Genomic DNA, 17,931 nt, shown 5'->3' on the forward strand with positions numbered 1-17,931 from the left:
CAGAGGTAAACCCACACACCTATGGTCAACTAATCTATGACAAAGGAGGCAAGGATATACAATGGAGAAAAGACAGCCTCTTCAATAAGTGGTGCTGGGAAAACTGGACAGCTACATGTAAAAGAATGAAATTAGAACATTCCCTAACACCATACACAAAAATAAACTCAAATGGATTTGAGACCTAAATGTAAGATGGGACACTATAAAACTCTCAGAGGAAAACATAGGAAGAACACTCTTTGATATAAATCACAGCAAGATCTTTTTTGATCCACCTCCTGGAGTAATGGAAATAAAAACAAAAATAAACAAATAGGACCTAATGAAACTTAAAAGCTTTTGCAAAGCAAAGGAAACTACAAACAAGACGAAAAGACAACCCTCAGAGTGGGAGAAAATATTTGCAGATGAATCAATGGACAAAGGATTAATCTCCAAAATATATAAACAGCTCATGCAGCTCAATATTAAAAAAACAAACAACCCCATCAAAAAATGGGGAGAAGACCTAAATAGACATTTCTCCAAAGAAGACATACAGATGGCCAAGAAGCACATGAGAAGCTGCTCAACATCACTAATTATTAGAGAAATGCAAATCAAAACTACAATGAGGTATCACTTCACACCAGTTAGAATGGGCATCATCAGAAAATCTACAAACAACAAATGCTGGAGAGGCTGTGGAGAAAAGGGAACCCTCTTGCACTGTTGGTGGGAATGGAAATTGATATAGACACTATGGAGAACAGCATGGAAGTTCCTTAAAAAACTACAAATAGAACTACCATACAACCCAGCAATGCCACTACTGGGCATATACCCTGAGAAAACCATAATTCACAAAGACACATGCACCCCAATGTTCACTGCAGCATTATTTACAATAGCCAGGTCATGGAAGCAACCTAAATGCCCATTGACAGACGAATGGATAAAGAAGATGCGGTACATATATACAATGGAATATTACTCAGCCATAAAAAGGAACGAAATTGGTTCATTTGTAGAGACGTGGATGGACTGTCACACAGAGTGAAGTAAGTCAGAAAGAGAAAAACAAATATCATATATTAACGCATATATGTGGAACCTAGAAAAATGGTACAGATGAACTGGCTTGCAGGGCAGAAATAGAGACACAGATGTAGAGAACAAACATATGGACGCCAAGGGGGGAAAGCGGCTGGGGGTGGTGGTGTGAGGAATTGGGAGATTGGGATTGGCGTGTATACACTGATGTGTATAAAGTAGATGACTAATAAGAACCTGCTGTATAAAAAAATAAATAAAATAAAATTCAAAATAAAATGGAAATTACCTTCCACATGCTATAATCATGATTTTTTAAAAAATAACCTTTCAAGGTTAAATAAAACACATCAACCCGGGAGTCAAGCTGGCTTGCATCGCATTTACTTAGTAGCTAAAAGAGCAAAGTATTATGTCTAAGCCTTGGTTTCCTTATCAATACCAAGAACATCAATAACACACCTTGTAAGGAATTGGTCACCTAACAGAGGACACACACTCAATAAATGAATGCTATTTTTATTATGTTTTCTGTAAAAGGTAATTATTGCCTGGTACGAAGGTCAAGCAAGTAATAACTGTGCAGTCGTCATTATAAGATCCTTCCGGGAATTCCCTGGTGGTCCAGTGGTTAGGACTCGGAGTTTTCACTGCCATGGCCCAGGTTCAATCCCTGGTTGGGGAACTAAGATCCTACAAGCCACGCAGCCAAAAAAAAAAAGGGAAAGAAAGGAAGGAAGGGAGGAAGGGAGGAAGGAAGACGTTATGGAAAAACCCAAATGAACTTTTTCGCCAACCCAATACGATTCTTCCAATTATGAAAGAAATTGGGGACTTCCCTGGTGGCGCAGTGGTTAAGAATCGGCCTGCCGGGATACAGGGAACACAGTTTCGAGCCCTGGTCCAGGAAGATCCCACATGCCGCGGAGCAACTAAGCCCGTGTGCCACAACTACTGACCCTGCACTCTAGAGCTCGCGCGAGCTAAAACTACTGAGCCCACGTGCCACAACTACTGAAGCCCGCTCGCCTACAGCCTGTGCTCCGCAACAAGAGAAGCCACCGCAATGAGAAGCCCGCGTACCGCAACAAAGAGTAGCCCCCGCTCGCCGCAACTAGAGAAAGCCCGTGTGCAGCAACGAAGACCCAACGCAGACATAAATGAATAGACAAACAAATAAATAAATAAAATTTAAAAAAAAGAAAAGAAAAGAAAGACATTGGCGTTCCCTTCTGTGACAAACTAACCACTCCTAGCTCCTTTTCTCCTTGAGCCTCAGACATCAGTCTCTGGTCTGAAGAAAGTGAGTTCGGTCTGAATCGTGAGGCTCATCATTATCTAGTCTTCAGTAAGTAAGACAGTCTAGATTTGGGGGCCTAGGAGCCAGAAAGGTCCGTTAGCTCCCTGCAGAGCCCAGGCAGCATGGAAAAGTTAAGTCATCCTGGTGTGGTCCCTCCTTCGTCCATCGTTCATCCAAACATTCTTTCCCTTAGCGACACACGGTGCTTCTGAGCTTGGACAAACATTTCAAAATGCACTTAGGGCTCAAGTCCAAGTGCACATCTAGGTTCAGACGACCACAGCCTTTGCAAAATCTTTTCAGTCATTTCCATATTGTTGCACAGAATAAGCTCCCTAAAGACGATGATGGCCAAAAACTGATTACTTGGGCAAAAAGAAAAGCAAATAGGAAATGTTTGTTAGGCCCCTATTATGTTTCAAGTACATCCACATAAATAATCACAGATGAACTTCAAAAGACCTCCTGTTATGAATCTTCACACGACACGTGGCCACAGGGAGCTGTCGAGAGGTCAAGTGACTTGCCCAAGATTATAACTCCAACTGTGAGAATTCATACCTGCGAAGGTGGAGCCAGGTCATGTGACCAGGTCTGCTGTCTGTCAAATGATCCCATTTCACTTGAGCCCTGTGAGAGCCCACAAGAGGCTATGGTCATGACTGTTCTCCAGGTGGGGAGCTGGGGCTCACAGACACGGCTCCCGCAAGGTAAACCTGGGGGTTAAGAGCGGTGCCATCACCCCGGGGCAGCAGGGGCGGGGGGGGGGGGCAGGCGGGGAGGCAGCAGAATGCAGCAGGGCAAATGCCCACAGTTCACCCTCAGAATTTAAAACTCTGCATCCCAGTATTCCCTCCCTAGTAACTTCCATCCAGGCTTAATAACACCGCCCTTTCCTACCATCTTGGAAGATGCTGCTGGAGAGAACCTTTATTTATTTTTTTAAGTAGAAGAGCTAAAAGAGAATAACTACTATGAGTATCCTGTTCCTCAGGCATCTCAAGGTAACCGTGGAGCAACAGTTACACAAGCTGCTAGACTGTTACCAACACACACCTCACCATCTCCAGCAGACGGGTAAGGAAGCCGGCTAAATTGTTTCCCCATCTTTTCTTTTTCTATTCTCAGCTGAGGAACACACTTCTTCACTGGAAACCTGCCCTGCTCTGGCCAGTCCCCTTGCTAATCCGCCCCCCACCTCCATCCCCAGCTCCGCCCCACCCCCCCCACCCCCCCACCCCGGTTCCAATCTTCCTGGTCATCCAACGGTGAAAACGCAGACAGCAAGCATCAGCACCTGTGGCCAGAGGAAGATGAACCTGGGGCCGGAACTGCAGGCAGTCAAACCATGGGCTCAGTGACCCCCACCCCCCGGGATGGGGTCATTCCCAGCCTTGGCCTCTGGACCACAACTGTGGCTCCTTTGCAGGAAGATGGGCACCTCTGTACTCTGCTGCCTGTGTGCGTTCTTCATATTTCACATGAAATAGAAAGTTATACTCCTCGTCCTACTTTAAAAAATATTTTAACTTCCTGAGCATATTGGAACAATTCGACCATTCAGAATAATGGATGGGAGGGCAAGTCAAATGCATGCATATTCATGACCGGCAAGTGTCCAAGAAACGTTTTCTGAATCATGAATAGATGAAGCATTACTTCATGGGCTAATGCATTCCGCAGGTCAAACGACAGCGCTCTCTCACCCCCAACAAAAATAAATGTCAAAACTACGAGAAGCAGAACAAACAGTCAGTCATAAGGGTACTGTGTTTCTTCACATCAAAAAAGAGAGTCCCATTTTATGAAGACCATTATAACTGAATTCACAAAGCCAGTTGGTGCTTTTAAATGTCTGTGTGCGCACTGGCTCTGTGTCACACAGCAGGATGTTTGATTACTTGTGGGTCACTGGAAACCACCCTTATCACACCCAGGTTTCTAAATTTGCATTTATACATTTACTGAGCTATGCAGAGATGGGTAGAAAAACAAGCTATGTATGGCGAGCGCCATCTAATTTTACTAACTAATGGTTGAATAAACAGGTATGTAAATAAGGCTCTGATCAAACCCAGTGTGAGAATTTTAGCAACTGAATAGCCAGGGTATAAAACCAGACCAGGACTTGTCCTCCTCCCACTGAACTGCAGTCATTCAACACAGAGATGCCGATGCCAGCCAGACCCACAGCTTGAAAAGCTGTTCATCTGCCAAACCAAATGGCTTTGTACTGCTTTTCAATTTCTAACACTTTATTGTGAAAAAGCCAACACGGGAAACTCAACTAAAACTTGACACAGGAATGTAGATGCTTTGAGGAGAGAGAGTGAGGGGCGGTGCAACCGGAGACGCTGCGTGTGAGCATCGCTCCGCTTCTCCGTCTGGGGGGGGCGTTACATGAGGGTCTGCTTGGAGCTAGGCTTACCTCTGTGTTTGTATTTTGCTACATGTACGTTACACTTAAATTAGAAGAAAAAAACCACCTCGACACTGGGAAAGCATAAAAACTATCCTCCTCTTCACACCTATGAAGAAGAACTCCACTAGAAATATCCTTTCCTATTATGTGATTTGGAACTGGGGGTCCGTGGCTAGAAATAACAGAATTAGCCAATCAGAAAGCACCTTTCAGAGCCATCTAGTTCACCTTTTCTGAAAGGTCCTGCAAGACAGTCACTTAGCCTGCGCCTACAAACTTCTGACTTGTAATGGAGAAGGACCACTTCACACCCCAGCTGGGTCCCCTGCAGGCAGCTCTGATTGTTAGAAAGTTCCTCCTTACTCTCCAATCCCAAGCCCTGCCTTGGTAAAATTCTCCATTATAAACTCACGCCACAGCCATTACAGAATCTTGTCAGCCATCAATCCACTTGGCCCTGGATTAACACAGAGTTAGAGACCCTGTCCCCGTCCCTGCGAACCACTGAGCACCAGTCAGCTAGCTAGGTGCCCCAGTCAGAATAAGGGCAACTCAGCAAACTCAACGAAATGTCCTCCAGACCGCCCTCATCTATTTGTACACATTTCTGCTTATCGAGCAAACTTCTTAAAACTCATTTTTAAAATTGTAATAAAATACACATAATGAAATTTATATCTTAACCATATTTAAGTGTACAGTTAAGTATATTCATAACCTCATGCAACCATCACCATCCATCTCCAGAGCTCTCATCTTGCAGCACTGAAATTCCAGATCCAAGGAACAACTACCGTTCCCCTTACCCCAGCCCCTGGCAACCACCATTCTACTTCCTGTCTCTATGAATTTGATTCCTCTAAGTACCTCATATGGATGGAATCATACAATATTTGTCCTTTTATTTCTCTTAACATACTGTTCTCAAGGTTCATCCGTACTGTAGCTTGTGTCAGAATCTCCTTCCTTTTCAAGGCTGAATGATATTCTCTTGCATGTATAGACCACATTTTGTTTCTCCGTTCATCTGTTGATGGATACTTGAGTTAGCTATTGTGAATAATACTGCTATGAACATGGGTGTACAAACATCTCTTCAGGACCCCACTTTCAATTTCGGGAGGTCTATACGCAGAAGTGGAATTGCTGAATCAAAAGGAAATTCTGTGTTTAATTTTGGGAGGAACTGCCAGACTGTTTTCCACAGCATCTGCACCATTTTATCAATCCCACCAGCAGTGCACAAGGGCTCCAATTTCTCCGCAGCTTCACCAACATTTGTTATTTTCTGGGTTTTGTTTCTGTGTTTGGTTTTCTGGTTAATTCCATATTCTCCCTATCCTGTGCTGTAACCACTTACACACTGCCTTCCTTCTTACCAGAACTACTTGTTTCTGTGCACTGATTCAGATGCCCAGGGATTTCCCGAGCAAGGTGATGGTTACACCCAGGACCACAGCAAGTTAGCTTGTCAGCCTCTGGTGTGTGAACAGCCCAGAGAGAATAGAGCACGATCAACTCTTTAGGACAGGAAGTTCACACTTATTAAGGTTTACACCCACCACACAATGACTAACACACAGTACTCAATAAATATACATTTCAAAAATCCATCGTGATTACAGAAGCCCAGTTATCAGCATTAATGCCACACCGGTCTGTGTGACTAGGAGAACCAAAGAGCAGACAACCACCTACTGTGTACGTCACAAATTAGTAATCAGGATAACCTATACTATCTTCCTTCCAATTTCCTGACTTTCACATAAGGCTTTTTCTTTCTTTATCCTTTATCCATGTCTCACTTCCCTTCTGTCCTCCCTCCCCCACTCCTTTTCTGTTTGTATCTTAGGACCATCTATGGAGCATTATTTTTTTTACTGATTACCGTCCAACCCAAAGTACACCATTCATGAACCAATCACTTGCAAGAATAAGAGGTTTTGACCAATCAGGGCCACCCCGTAGATGGGGACGCAGAAAACGTCTGCAGAAACTTCAGTGGAGAAGATGGATCCTGATGTGATCTGGGTTCTGTTGGGAAGACAGGCAGAGTAATAGTGCTGGGTAGACAGGCCAACAGTCATGTCCCTACACATCCTGTACTTACAGTGGACAGATATTCAGTCAATCTGACAGCGGCTGGCTTCAACTGTGCAAAAACAGTGCAGAACTAGAACTGACAAGCAGAAACTACGGAAATAAAACATTGTAGCATGAGAGAAAAGGTTTCTAATATCCACAGCTGGACAAAAATGAAACGGGCTGCTTTGGGCAACAGGAATATCCCTGTCACGGTGCTTTTCACAATATGACCTCCTTACCTGCGTCGGAATCACCTGGGACAGACTCTAACTTTTGAGACCCAGTGTTCAAGGGAAAGTGACTATGTGTGAGACACACTGACAAAAATCTCTTCCTTCTCTCAGAGTCTGTGCTTCTCATGCTTGATACTAAGGTAGATGGGTGATGTCAAGAGCCCCGTGGTTGACGCTTGACGCCAGGCAGAACACGTCATTTGTTAAGTTGGGCTGTACTAGGCCGCCTTAGTTGAAGACATTAACTACAGCAATAAGGTAACATTTGAGTCATTTACCAAAACGTCCAGAAATTTTTTTTCTCCTAGACTCTTGAAAGGTTATCCACTGGTAAAGGAATTTATGGCAAATGACAATTAAATCCTCATTTAGTGGTTATTTTCATTTATTTAAAGCTTTTAAAATAACTGAAAACCATAAAGTGAAATATATACGCAGGCAGTTATGAAATTCAACTTGTTGAATTTCTTTTTTAAATAGATTTGGCATCGTTAAATTTGAAACAACTGGAAAAGTCGATGTGGTCCAGAGAGACAAAAACTAACTCTTTCGGTGCTTGTTTGATTATCCTGATGACCATGAACTGTATATTAGAACTTTCTTTGAAGCAGGGACCGCATCCACTACGCCCATGTCGCTCCTCAGATTCTGAAGTCTCTTGTTCTTTAAGGATGCCTCCCTTTAACGCCTCCGACTGGTGAATTCCTTCTCCCCCTATCCTACACGGCTCAGGCATCGTCCCCTCACTGTCACCAAGAGCCCTGTGCTTCTGTTTGCAGAGCACTCTGTACATACACGTCTAGGGCAGCGCTGAGCAGAATCTGAAAACCGCATTTATGCCCCCGTGTCCCACTCCTGAGGGCATCTTTGAATGCAGAGGCCATCCAGCTCACCCCTGTAGCCTCCGGCAATTCCTGGTACCTCAGGCAGATCAGAAATTCAGCTGACCCATGACAGCGGAGGCTCCAGCCCAGGGCAAACACCGTGCTGGGAAGGATGGCCTATGACAGACTCCCCCGCTAGACTCTGAACTTTACGGACGCTGAGACAGCGTCTAAGCCTTGTACTATTATGTGCCGGCTGTGTACCAGAAACTGTGTCAGAGATGACGGATTCACTCTGCTAATCCCCACCACACACCTGAGAAGCGGGTGTGGTGCTGTTATCATCATTTTATAAATGAAGAAATGGTGAGAATAAGTCACAAGTGTTGGAGCGCAGACTGGGCGCAGGTTTGTCTAACTCGGAAGTCCGTCTTCTTTCCACCATATGATATACCATCTCTTCTCAAGGTTAAAATGAATAATCCCTCGTGGGCACTGAATACATCAGCTATTCAACATGCCGTGTCTGATTATGCGAGGGCGTTCCTCGCATAATTGCCAAATTATGCCATTTTGTCCAGCCGTCGCCATTCCTAACTACGGCGATGCTTTTAATACACTAATTTGTACGTGGTAAGAACAATGCCACAACCGAGCTGCCGCCGTACAATAGTCTCCATTTAAATCAGACGGAAAATACCGATAACCCCACAGAAACTTAGACCTCAACTCCGAACTGATTTCTTCAGCAGTGTTGCCTCATCAAGAAGATTCAGATAAATGTCTGGACAAGCTCATCACCATCCGGGACAGTCATCAGGTTCCTCCTCGCTACTGACTATAAATGATGTAGTCTGATGTCATGTAACGTAGCAATAAATGTTACTTTCTGGCCCCGGATTAACCTCTGTGGAAGTCCCCGTTCCTCCCCCGAGTTAATCATCCTCCTCTTCAGAGCACACAATGAGTGTCTCAGCGTCTCTTCATTTTTGGGCGACATCACCAATACTTTACTACGGAAGAGTCTAGGCAAGAAGTTGATTGTGATGGGAAAAAAATGGCTGCCCCCCAAAAGGCTCCACCATTCACCTCCGTCTACACAGTGCAATCCAACACTGAGTCCTGGGGACAAGGGTCCTCGGCGCCTGCGCGAACAGCCCCACCCCTGCCTGGCCGCCCAGTGATGCTGCAGGAACCAGTCTCCTCCCCCGGCCCCCCGCGGCTCCTTCTCCCCTGCGGGGTTTCCTCCCGATGCTGGGCCTGACTCATGGTAGGTTCTCAAGAAACTCAGCCCTAAATATAAGTAAATATAAGTGGGCGCTTCTTTAGGAAAATATCCTGGCTGCTTACAAGGTTTGCAACGCATGAGCTCCTCCAGAGTCGGGTCTGCCTGAAATGATATCCACACAGTCATCATAAGGGCTACTTTTGCCCCAAAGTTTCCTGATCGCTCCAATTCCCCTCTGCCGCCACCCTGGCTTATTACACGTCATCGCCCATTACACCGCTGTCCTAAAATCGTATGTCATGCTCTTTGTAACGAAATAGAGATCTACAAAAAAGAAAAATCAGCGTTCGCCCATCACCCAGAAATGATCAGTACTGAAAACTTTAGTATAAAATAATTACTCACGTGCATAGCGTATAATTATGCATCACGCAGAAATATTTTAGTTCAGAAATGGTCACATATATTACGTCTCAGCTTGTGTTCAGCTTTTTAAAAGCATCTTTCATATCGATAAGTACAATTTAATTCTATTTTTAAAGACATTTATAAGGTATACCATTCATTGTATGGCTGTATCTTAATTTATGTTTGCGTAATAAACCCCGTCACCGGACTGGAGCTTGTGGAACTGCTGGGACCACCTCTGAGCGTTTTATTTCACTTGTTTATTTACTTTTGGCCACTCCACTTGTGGGGTCCTAGTTCCCCAACCAGGGATTGAACCCGGGCCACAGCAGTGAAAGCCGAGCCCTAACCACTGGACCGCCAGGGAAGTCCCACCTCTGTCCATTTTAAACTCTGCCCCATCTCACCAAGCTGGCCTCAGAGGACTGCCTGGGGTCAGACTCCCCCAACAAGCTGGGAGGAGGGGCTTTTCACCAAATGTTCTTTCTTTCTTTTCTTTTTCTTTTTTTTTTTTTTGGCATACAGATGGGTGCGCATTTGGATCCAAGATAAAGTATGATGTTTCTTGCTACGGATCAAGGTGAAGAAGTGTGAAAGTCACTGATCTATCCCAAATGTTTAACAAGAGGCTATAGCTTGAGGAATTTTAAAAATAGCACCGAACACTGTAGTTAGGATTAAGAAATTATTACAATGCCTGAACATTAAAAGATTTCAAAACGTCCACTCAGAGTTTTGTAACAGTTTCCATGGTGCAGAATTTCAAAACGTCCATCTTTCTGTGGCTGACAACTCCAGCATGGCCGCCACGCGGTTCTGCCCGAAGAGGCTCCACCCTGAGGGCTAGGCTCATTCTTTTTTCCCCTCCTCTCCCCTCCCCACCCCACCCCCCACCCCCCAAGGACAAACTGAAAAGGAACAGAGCAGAAGGTGGTAGAAAGAGCCCGAACCCGCAAGCAAAAGCAGCGCGGGGTGGTGCCGAAGGCCAGGGCATCGCTTCCGGCGGCCTCCTCCTCCCGCGGGCCTCCCGCCGCACTTCTGCTCTCCGTGCCGCAGCTTCCCCGTGGAAAGCAGAAGTGGGCCTCCCTCTCCAGACGGCCTCTCTGGACCAGCTTCCCCCCACACCCCGCGCCTCCCCGCCCCCGGGGGTTAACATTCACCAGGCGACCGGAGCCACCCCGAAGGCCCGAAGGGGTGGGGGGCGCCCCTGACCCGGCTGGAGGCGGATCGTGTCCACACCCATCTCGCCCGCCTCACCGTGGACTCTCACCAGCGCCGAAGAGTCACGACGGCTCCCCGCCCGAGCACGACACGGCGGAGCCACGCTGGGCCCACAGAGCGACGGCGGAGAACCGGGGAGAGGGGGCGAAGGGCTTCCAACCAGCATGACTCGGGGTCAGTAAAGAGCGTGCCCTTAGGTGCTCACAGAAACGGGGGCCAGGCCCAGTAGGACCTGACTTTGTCTCGAGTGTGAAGTGTGAAACGGAAATGAGACACACTTAAAGACCCCCTGGGCCTCATGATGAAGACTTCTTCCCTGTGTCCTAAAGCTCACCAGGAGGAGACAGAGCTCCCAGCCTTGAGAAACGCCCACCCCGATGGACTCTATTAATGTATCCCCGTTCTGTGGAACATCACTTATACATCTTAGCGTGATGAAGAATGAACACAGTTACACCGAGATCAACCAATAACGGTCAACTCCTATCAACTCGTGACTTGAAGGCTCTGTACAATAGTGGGGAAAGAGTTGAAGACAGGAGTTAGAGAAGAGAGACTGGAAATACACTGAGGTTAATAAAATGCAAATAAAGCACAGTGAGATAACCAACACTTTGGAGGAGTTCTTTACAAATGGAAACTGTCTCTTGATCATAAATACAACTTTCACGAAATAGCTTGGCAGCAAATAAGAAATGCTGATGCTCAGTCAGTACTAAGGGAAAGTAAAGTTCAGGACAAGATTGAAGAAGCAGCCCAAGAATTAAGAACCGAGGCTGTTAACAGGACCCTGCAACCTGTTAGCATGGACAAGCCTTTTAAACACATCGTCCCCAGTAATTCCTGAAACTTGCTGTTCTAAATTACAAGGGAGCCCTTCCAGCTAACGGAAGCCAAGGGTATCTAAAATAAGGTTCAAGTCTTTAAACTGGCCTGTTCCAAAACTTCGAATCCCTCAATGGGCAGATTTCCCTACTATTTTCTACACTTGGGCTTCTCCCCCAAATGGGAACTTACTCAAAATAAATGTCAGAAATGATGAGAGAGTGAGCTCAAAGTTTCACAACTTAAGTATCAGGAAAGCAGACAGCTGTAAGAAACCTTTCAGTACTTCTGACCGACTTCCTCTTCCCTGTCCGGCTCTTAATCAATCTTAAAAGACGGAAGGGGATGTCTATCTAGTGTAGCAGTGTGGGCGTAGGACGAGCCTTGTTTATAGCAGGTACCCCAGAAACGGGCAGCGTGTCTCCATGTGCATCCCGCGGGCCCTCTCTCCTTACTTTATATTTTGCCCTCGAGTGACGACTCTCCCTATTATAACAACCACACAAGGAGGCTCGTAGGGTTTATAACGAGGCTGAAGGGAATTCCTTTACAAAGTATTTCTTGGGTACTTCTATAGTGACCAGTAAGCACTGGAGAGCCCCCAAGGCAGTCACTAGAGCTGCTGTGACAGCAGCCAGGATAGGTGTCACCTAGGCAGCTATCAGAGCTCCCCCAGCCCCAAGCAGGAAGCCGAGCTGAAAGGCACAGAAACTTAGCTCCCCAGTAGAGCCTAAGTACCCTGCATGCCAGTACACCTGCTCATCTGCTCTGACAGCCCCTTAGCTCAGACAATTTCCGAGTGATAGAAGAAATTTACCTCGTTATTCTGTCTTAAACATGTTTATTAGATGATAGGTTAATTACTTCTGAGTACCTGCTACAGGTCCAAAGGCAGAAAAGGGGGAAAACTCTAGAGTTGGAGCCAGAAAACATACCTACTATGCCCAGCGATGCCACTTAACCAGGCTTGTGACCTTGGATATGCCTAAACTCTTTTTTTTTTTTTTTTTGGTATCTGTCCCTGCCTACCCTGGGGGGTCATGACAGGTTCAAATGAAATCACAGTTCAGAAGGCTTCAGAGCCCTGGATAAGCAAAAGGTATCAGCACCATCATTGCCAGAAAGAGCCCAGGAAAGGTCCAAGGCTGTCTCTGCCATCAATGTGTCATTGATCAATGCCCCAACTAATGACTGTGATGACCTTTCCATGTCAGCACTGTCCATGCCTGAGGACACAGAGGTCGCTGAGATCAGCAGTGTGAGTGGGCTGTAACAGTGTTTCATGATGGGGACATATATTCCTATTTATACAGATTTTAAATTAATATGGGCTTGTTTATGGATAATATGGTCCCACATTTTTGTGTATTTTTAAATTTATTTATCGATTTTTATTTTTGGCTGTGTTGGGTCTTCGTTGCTGTGTGTGCGCGGGCTTTCTCTGGCTGCTGTGAGCGGCGGCTACTCTTTGTTGCATTACGCGGGCTTCTCATTGCGGTGGCTTCTCTTGTTGTGGAGCACGGGCTCTAGGCACGTGGGCTTCAGTAGTTGTGGCTCGCGGGGTCTAGAGCGCAGGCTCAGTAGTTGTGGCGCACGGGCTTAGTTGCTCCGCGGCATGTGGGATCTTCCCGGGCCAGGGCTCGAACCCGTGTCCCTTGCATTGGCAGGCGGATTCTTAACCACTGCACCACCAGGGAAACCCAATAACATGGTTTAATGTTGTAAGTTACAAGTCCATATATTCATTTGAACCAGCTGGCATCTCAAATGTTTCAGTGGTTTATTTTTGAATACAAATACAATGGAACTAAAAGGCTTTGGAAGTCACTGAATCACAACCCCACTGGATCACTTTTCTGCTAAGAGAATGCCATGGGTGGGGATGGGACACAGACACCACAAGTTCTCTACAGAAGTGTCCAATACCGATGACTGTAAGATAAAGTGCATCTTTTTGGGCAACATCTTACCCAGATGTGGTCTTTGCAGGCTACCTCTTACCACTCCAAATCAAGACTCCTCTCCCAGTGATACACCACAGAAACCAGTCCTGAGTGTAAATGCCCACTTACAACACTAGCGCTGGGATAACTTGACAAGTCAAAAAAGTTCCTCAAGTCCCCATTTTAGAATCCAGGCCAGAGAGGACCAGTGAGCTACAGATGCCTTAGGGGCCAGCCTGTTCTTTGGCCTTGCACAGGGCCAGGCTCGGAGCAGACTTTCCTTCCTTCTTCCAAGCAATCTCGACCACGTGACAGGCACCAGGGCTAGCATTTTGGACAAGACTGGCAAAGCTGTTTTCACAGAGATTTCACTGTAGTGGTGAAAGCAGACTATACACATATGGGCAAATCATAATATAACTCTAGTCACTGCTGTGAAGGAAATACTGGCGGAATAAATGGCCCAAGTAATTGATCCCAAATCACAGCTGTGATAAATGGTGGAAGAGACCCAAACTCGGGTTTCCTGGCTTCTTTACGTCAGCTGCCCTCTGTCCTTCACTCAGGAAGAGGGTTCTCCCATTCTGCATCCAAAGAGGCCCAGCAGATATATGTATACATATAGCTGATTCACTTTGCTGTACAGCAGAAACTAACACACCACTGTAAAGTGATGATACTCCAATAAAGATGTAAAAAAACAACACAAAGAGGCCCAGTCACCAAAAGCCCCTTGTGATCAAATTCAATTTCTTCAAGCCTCAAAACGGCTTGACTTCCTTACTTCCAAATGAGAACCAAGAGCTACCTGAATCCTACCCTTTTCCAGCAGAGCTTACCTTATCAGGACGTACTTAGGAGTACTCAGTAAGCTCCCGTATTCTCTCAGCGCATATTCCCCTCCCCACAACTTTAGGTGGTGCTGGCCAGAGAGAACGCCCCTGCCCTCCTGAACCCTACGGCCGGCTGCTGGGTAGCCAAGAAATCAAAAGCAAGTCAAATCTCCTCATTGGCTAGTTCTTAGGGTGAGTCAGACTCCGGGGCGCTGCTTTGGGACAGCACATCTCCGGTGTATTTATTCTGCAGACTTATTAGTAAGGTCAGGTGGCTAAATCTGACAAGCAGGTTTGGGTGTAAAAACCATCAAATTGCAAAGAACCAGGGAGCCTCGTTGTTATGGACAAAATTATTCGCAATAATAACAGCACCGTTTATGGAATGCCTAGTATGTGCTTGGGGCTTTACGTGCAATAAACAGTTCAGAAGGTAGGTATGTTCTAAAGATGAGGAAACCCAAACCGAGAATTTCAAATAACAGGCCCAAGTTCACACTCAGCTAGGAAACTGTGAAACCCGGGTTGAACTCAAGTTACTGAGATGGCAAAGAAGTTGGGGTAATTCAGACACTCACACACACACACACACACACAGACACACACACACACACACGCCGGAGATAACGCAGGAAAGTGAGAAATGACGTTCACACCCTTCCCCCCAGGCGAAGGAAAGGCAACCCCTGAATTCTTAAAATAACTCTCGCTTCCTCTCGGCCGCCGGGGGCTCGGGACCGCCGCCCCGCAGGCCGGGAGGCGCCGGGCTCCGCGGGAGGGTGCGCACCGCCCCCGCCGCCGCCGCCGCCGCCGCGCCCGGACGTCACGCTCCCGCCGGGCCACCGGGGAGGGCGGCCGCCCGCCGGCCTCGTAGGGCGCCCGGGCCGGGCCGCATCGCTCACCTCGGGGACCCGAGGCCCGGAGGGGACGCCGGACCGTGCCAACGAGGAGTCTCCGCGGGACCTCCGCCGCGCGCGCGTGTGTCGCGTGGACAGGGGCTTCCCCGCCACGCAGGGAGCGGCCCGCGCGGGGACAGCATCCGGCCCTCGGGGCGGCGCCGGAGGGACCCGCGGTGCGCCCGCCCCCGCCCGCAGCCCGCGCCCCGCCCCTGCGTCCCGGGCCGAGAGACACCTGCGGAGCCGCCCGCCCCGGCCCCCCGCCTCCCGGCTCCCGCCCGCGGCTCACCAGCTCCGGGTGCGAGTCGCGCGCGGCGGCGGCGGCGGCGGCGGCGGCGGCACTCCACGGTGGCCGGGGGTCCGAGCGGGGGCCGCGACGGGGCGGGGCGGGGGGCGCGCGGCTCGGGGTGCGGGCTCGGGCCCGGGGTGGCGCGGCCGCCCCGCCTGCCGCGGGCTGGAGGCTGCGGCGCGTCCGGCCCCGAGGCGCCACGGCCGGGAGCGAGCGGCGGCGGCCCTGAGCGGCGGCGGAGGAACTGGCCGTAGCCGAGCTCGGCCGGGAGGTCCCAGCTACTTCCTGGTGCTCGGATTTGCATACCGCGCCTGGAGGGCGGGGAAGTGACCGTTTGGCCCCTGCCCAAGGTTTGGGGCTTTGGCGTGGCCGTCGCGCCGAGCTTTGAAGGCAAAGAAACCTGCGTCCCAGCCCGCAGCTCCGGAGCGTGGAGCCGCCCCGGGCCCGACCTCCTCGGGAGGAGGCGGACAGAAGGATCTTTCAGGAGACCCTCTGGCGCCTGGCGTCCTGGCACAGCGACGGAACCCCTCGCGTCTCCTGTCCTTCCCTTCCAACCTACTCCCTAGAGTGTTAGGAAGCGGGGTGCCCCTGGCAGCAGAGGGGCGCGCTCTGCTCCCCCAACATTTGGAGTTCTCTGGAGAGAGGATGCTCAGGGTCTCCTTGAGTTCTTAACCGGTAGAGTCGCTCCTTGAGGGTATACACGGGGGTGTTCAGGGCGTTGATAGGGGTGGGGGGTGGTCGTGGACTTAAATGGCCTGGCGGTTCCTCAGTTCCTCAAAACTTCAATCTCCTCCCGGAAAAATGGAGACAGGGTAGTGGGAGCACGTAAAGGGCTCGCCCTGTGCCTGGCACACCTTCATCCCCGCGTGTAGCACGGTGCTTGGCGCACAGCAGGTGCCTGACCGTTGTTTGTTGAAAGAATGACTGCATCTTCACGCTCACGGTCCAACTCAGTAAATGCCACGTACGGACCCAAGGTAGATGATCCGTCTTGTTCTAAGCAAGATTCCACTCGCTGGGATCTCAGCGTTGCACTGCAGTGTAGCATTTACGAGGAAATAAACAGCTCCCTGTAGGAGATTTGGACTTTGTGTTAATAATAGGAGACACCTACATAGGGCCTATCGGGTGCCAGACACGGCCCCAAGCTCGTGAGACCGATGACCTGTCATTAACAATGTTTTCGAGAGGCCGGCCCACCTGAGGCTACAGCCATAGTTCAGCGGTCCAGTCTGCCGTCTTATAACATGACCCAGGGAGCAGTCATTTATTACTGGTAACAGAGGAAACGGTCTGCAGACTACTGCCTTAACCAACAACAACAAGGTAGGATGGTTTCTACCTGTGATGATCACTGGTATGTAGTTGGTAACAGAGGAAACGGTCTGCAGACTACTGCCTTAACCAGCAACAACAAGGTAGGATGGTTTCTACCTGTGATGATCACTGGTATGTAGTTGGTAACAGAGGAAACGGTCTGCAGACTACTGCCTTCACCACCAACAACAAAGTAGGATGGTTTCTACCTGTGGTGATCCCTGGTGTGTAGTTGGTTAGTTTCCTGTTGAAGAGGAGGGATTGCGTTGCCTGTTGGAAAGTGTTGATCATGTCATGGATCCTATGGAATAATTCAGTACCTGAGGGGCCCGTTTCCTGGACTTTTCTTCAGAATGACCTCTTAAATATCTTGGCCTTAATGGAAAATATCTACGATTACCAATGAGTCCTTGAGGTCCTGGCTAAAGGCATCTGGCAAGTAAGAACGGGACACAGAATGTTTGGGGTAGGCTAACCCATCTGGAAGGTCCTGCCAGTGTTTATGGTGAAAGGGCTCTTGGAGCAAGAGCTCCAAGACAGAACAGCAGGCAGAGCTGGGCTTGCGGCAGGCTCCACCACTGCTTTTCTTGTGTAACAAAAGTAAGGATCTCCAAAAGAGATCCCCAGAAGTATTTATTTATGTATTTTTAATTTCTATTGAATGAAATTTCCTTTAAATTCTGCAGTGCTTTACAATTTTCAAAAGTTTCACACACATGATTTTTTCTAATCCCTTAATGATCCCTTTTGCTTTTTAAATTCCCTCCCCCTAAAATACCCCTCCCCAAGCTCCACCCCTTCTATTTATTTATCCATCCATTCATTCATTCATTATTTGGCTGCACCAGGTCTTAGTTGTGGCACGCGGGATCCTTTAGTTGCAGCATGCAGGATCTTAGTTGAGGCACTCGGGATCTAGTTCCCTGACCAGGAATTTAACCCGGGCCCCCTGCGTTGGGAGCATGGAGTCTTAACCACTGGACCACCAGGGAAGTCCCAGCATTGCTTTTTGTATTTCTCTCTCTCCTCCTGTCACTCTCAAAAGTTCAGTTAGGTGCTTTGAAATACATCA

The 17,931-nt window shown here is 48.2% G+C and overlaps 1 protein-coding gene across 2 annotated transcripts in view; it reads right to left on the reverse strand.

Moving 5' to 3' along the window:
* Positions 1-15,355, reverse strand: part of LYN (LYN proto-oncogene, Src family tyrosine kinase) — a 112,674-nt gene extending 97,319 nt beyond the window's left edge. Inside the window, exon 1 of one of the 2 annotated variants that reach the window (XM_079902368.1) lies at positions 15,260-15,355. The gene's annotated coding sequence lies outside the window, so the exon portion shown is untranslated. The remainder of the gene's footprint in view (positions 1-15,259) is intronic. The other variant, XM_079902369.1, reaches the window with a different exon arrangement.
* Positions 15,356-17,931: the final 2,576 nt, after the last annotated feature.

This window comes from Stenella coeruleoalba, assembly GCF_951394435.1.
Source record: "Stenella coeruleoalba genome assembly, chromosome: 17".
NCBI lineage: Eukaryota > Metazoa > Chordata > Mammalia > Artiodactyla > Delphinidae > Stenella > Stenella coeruleoalba.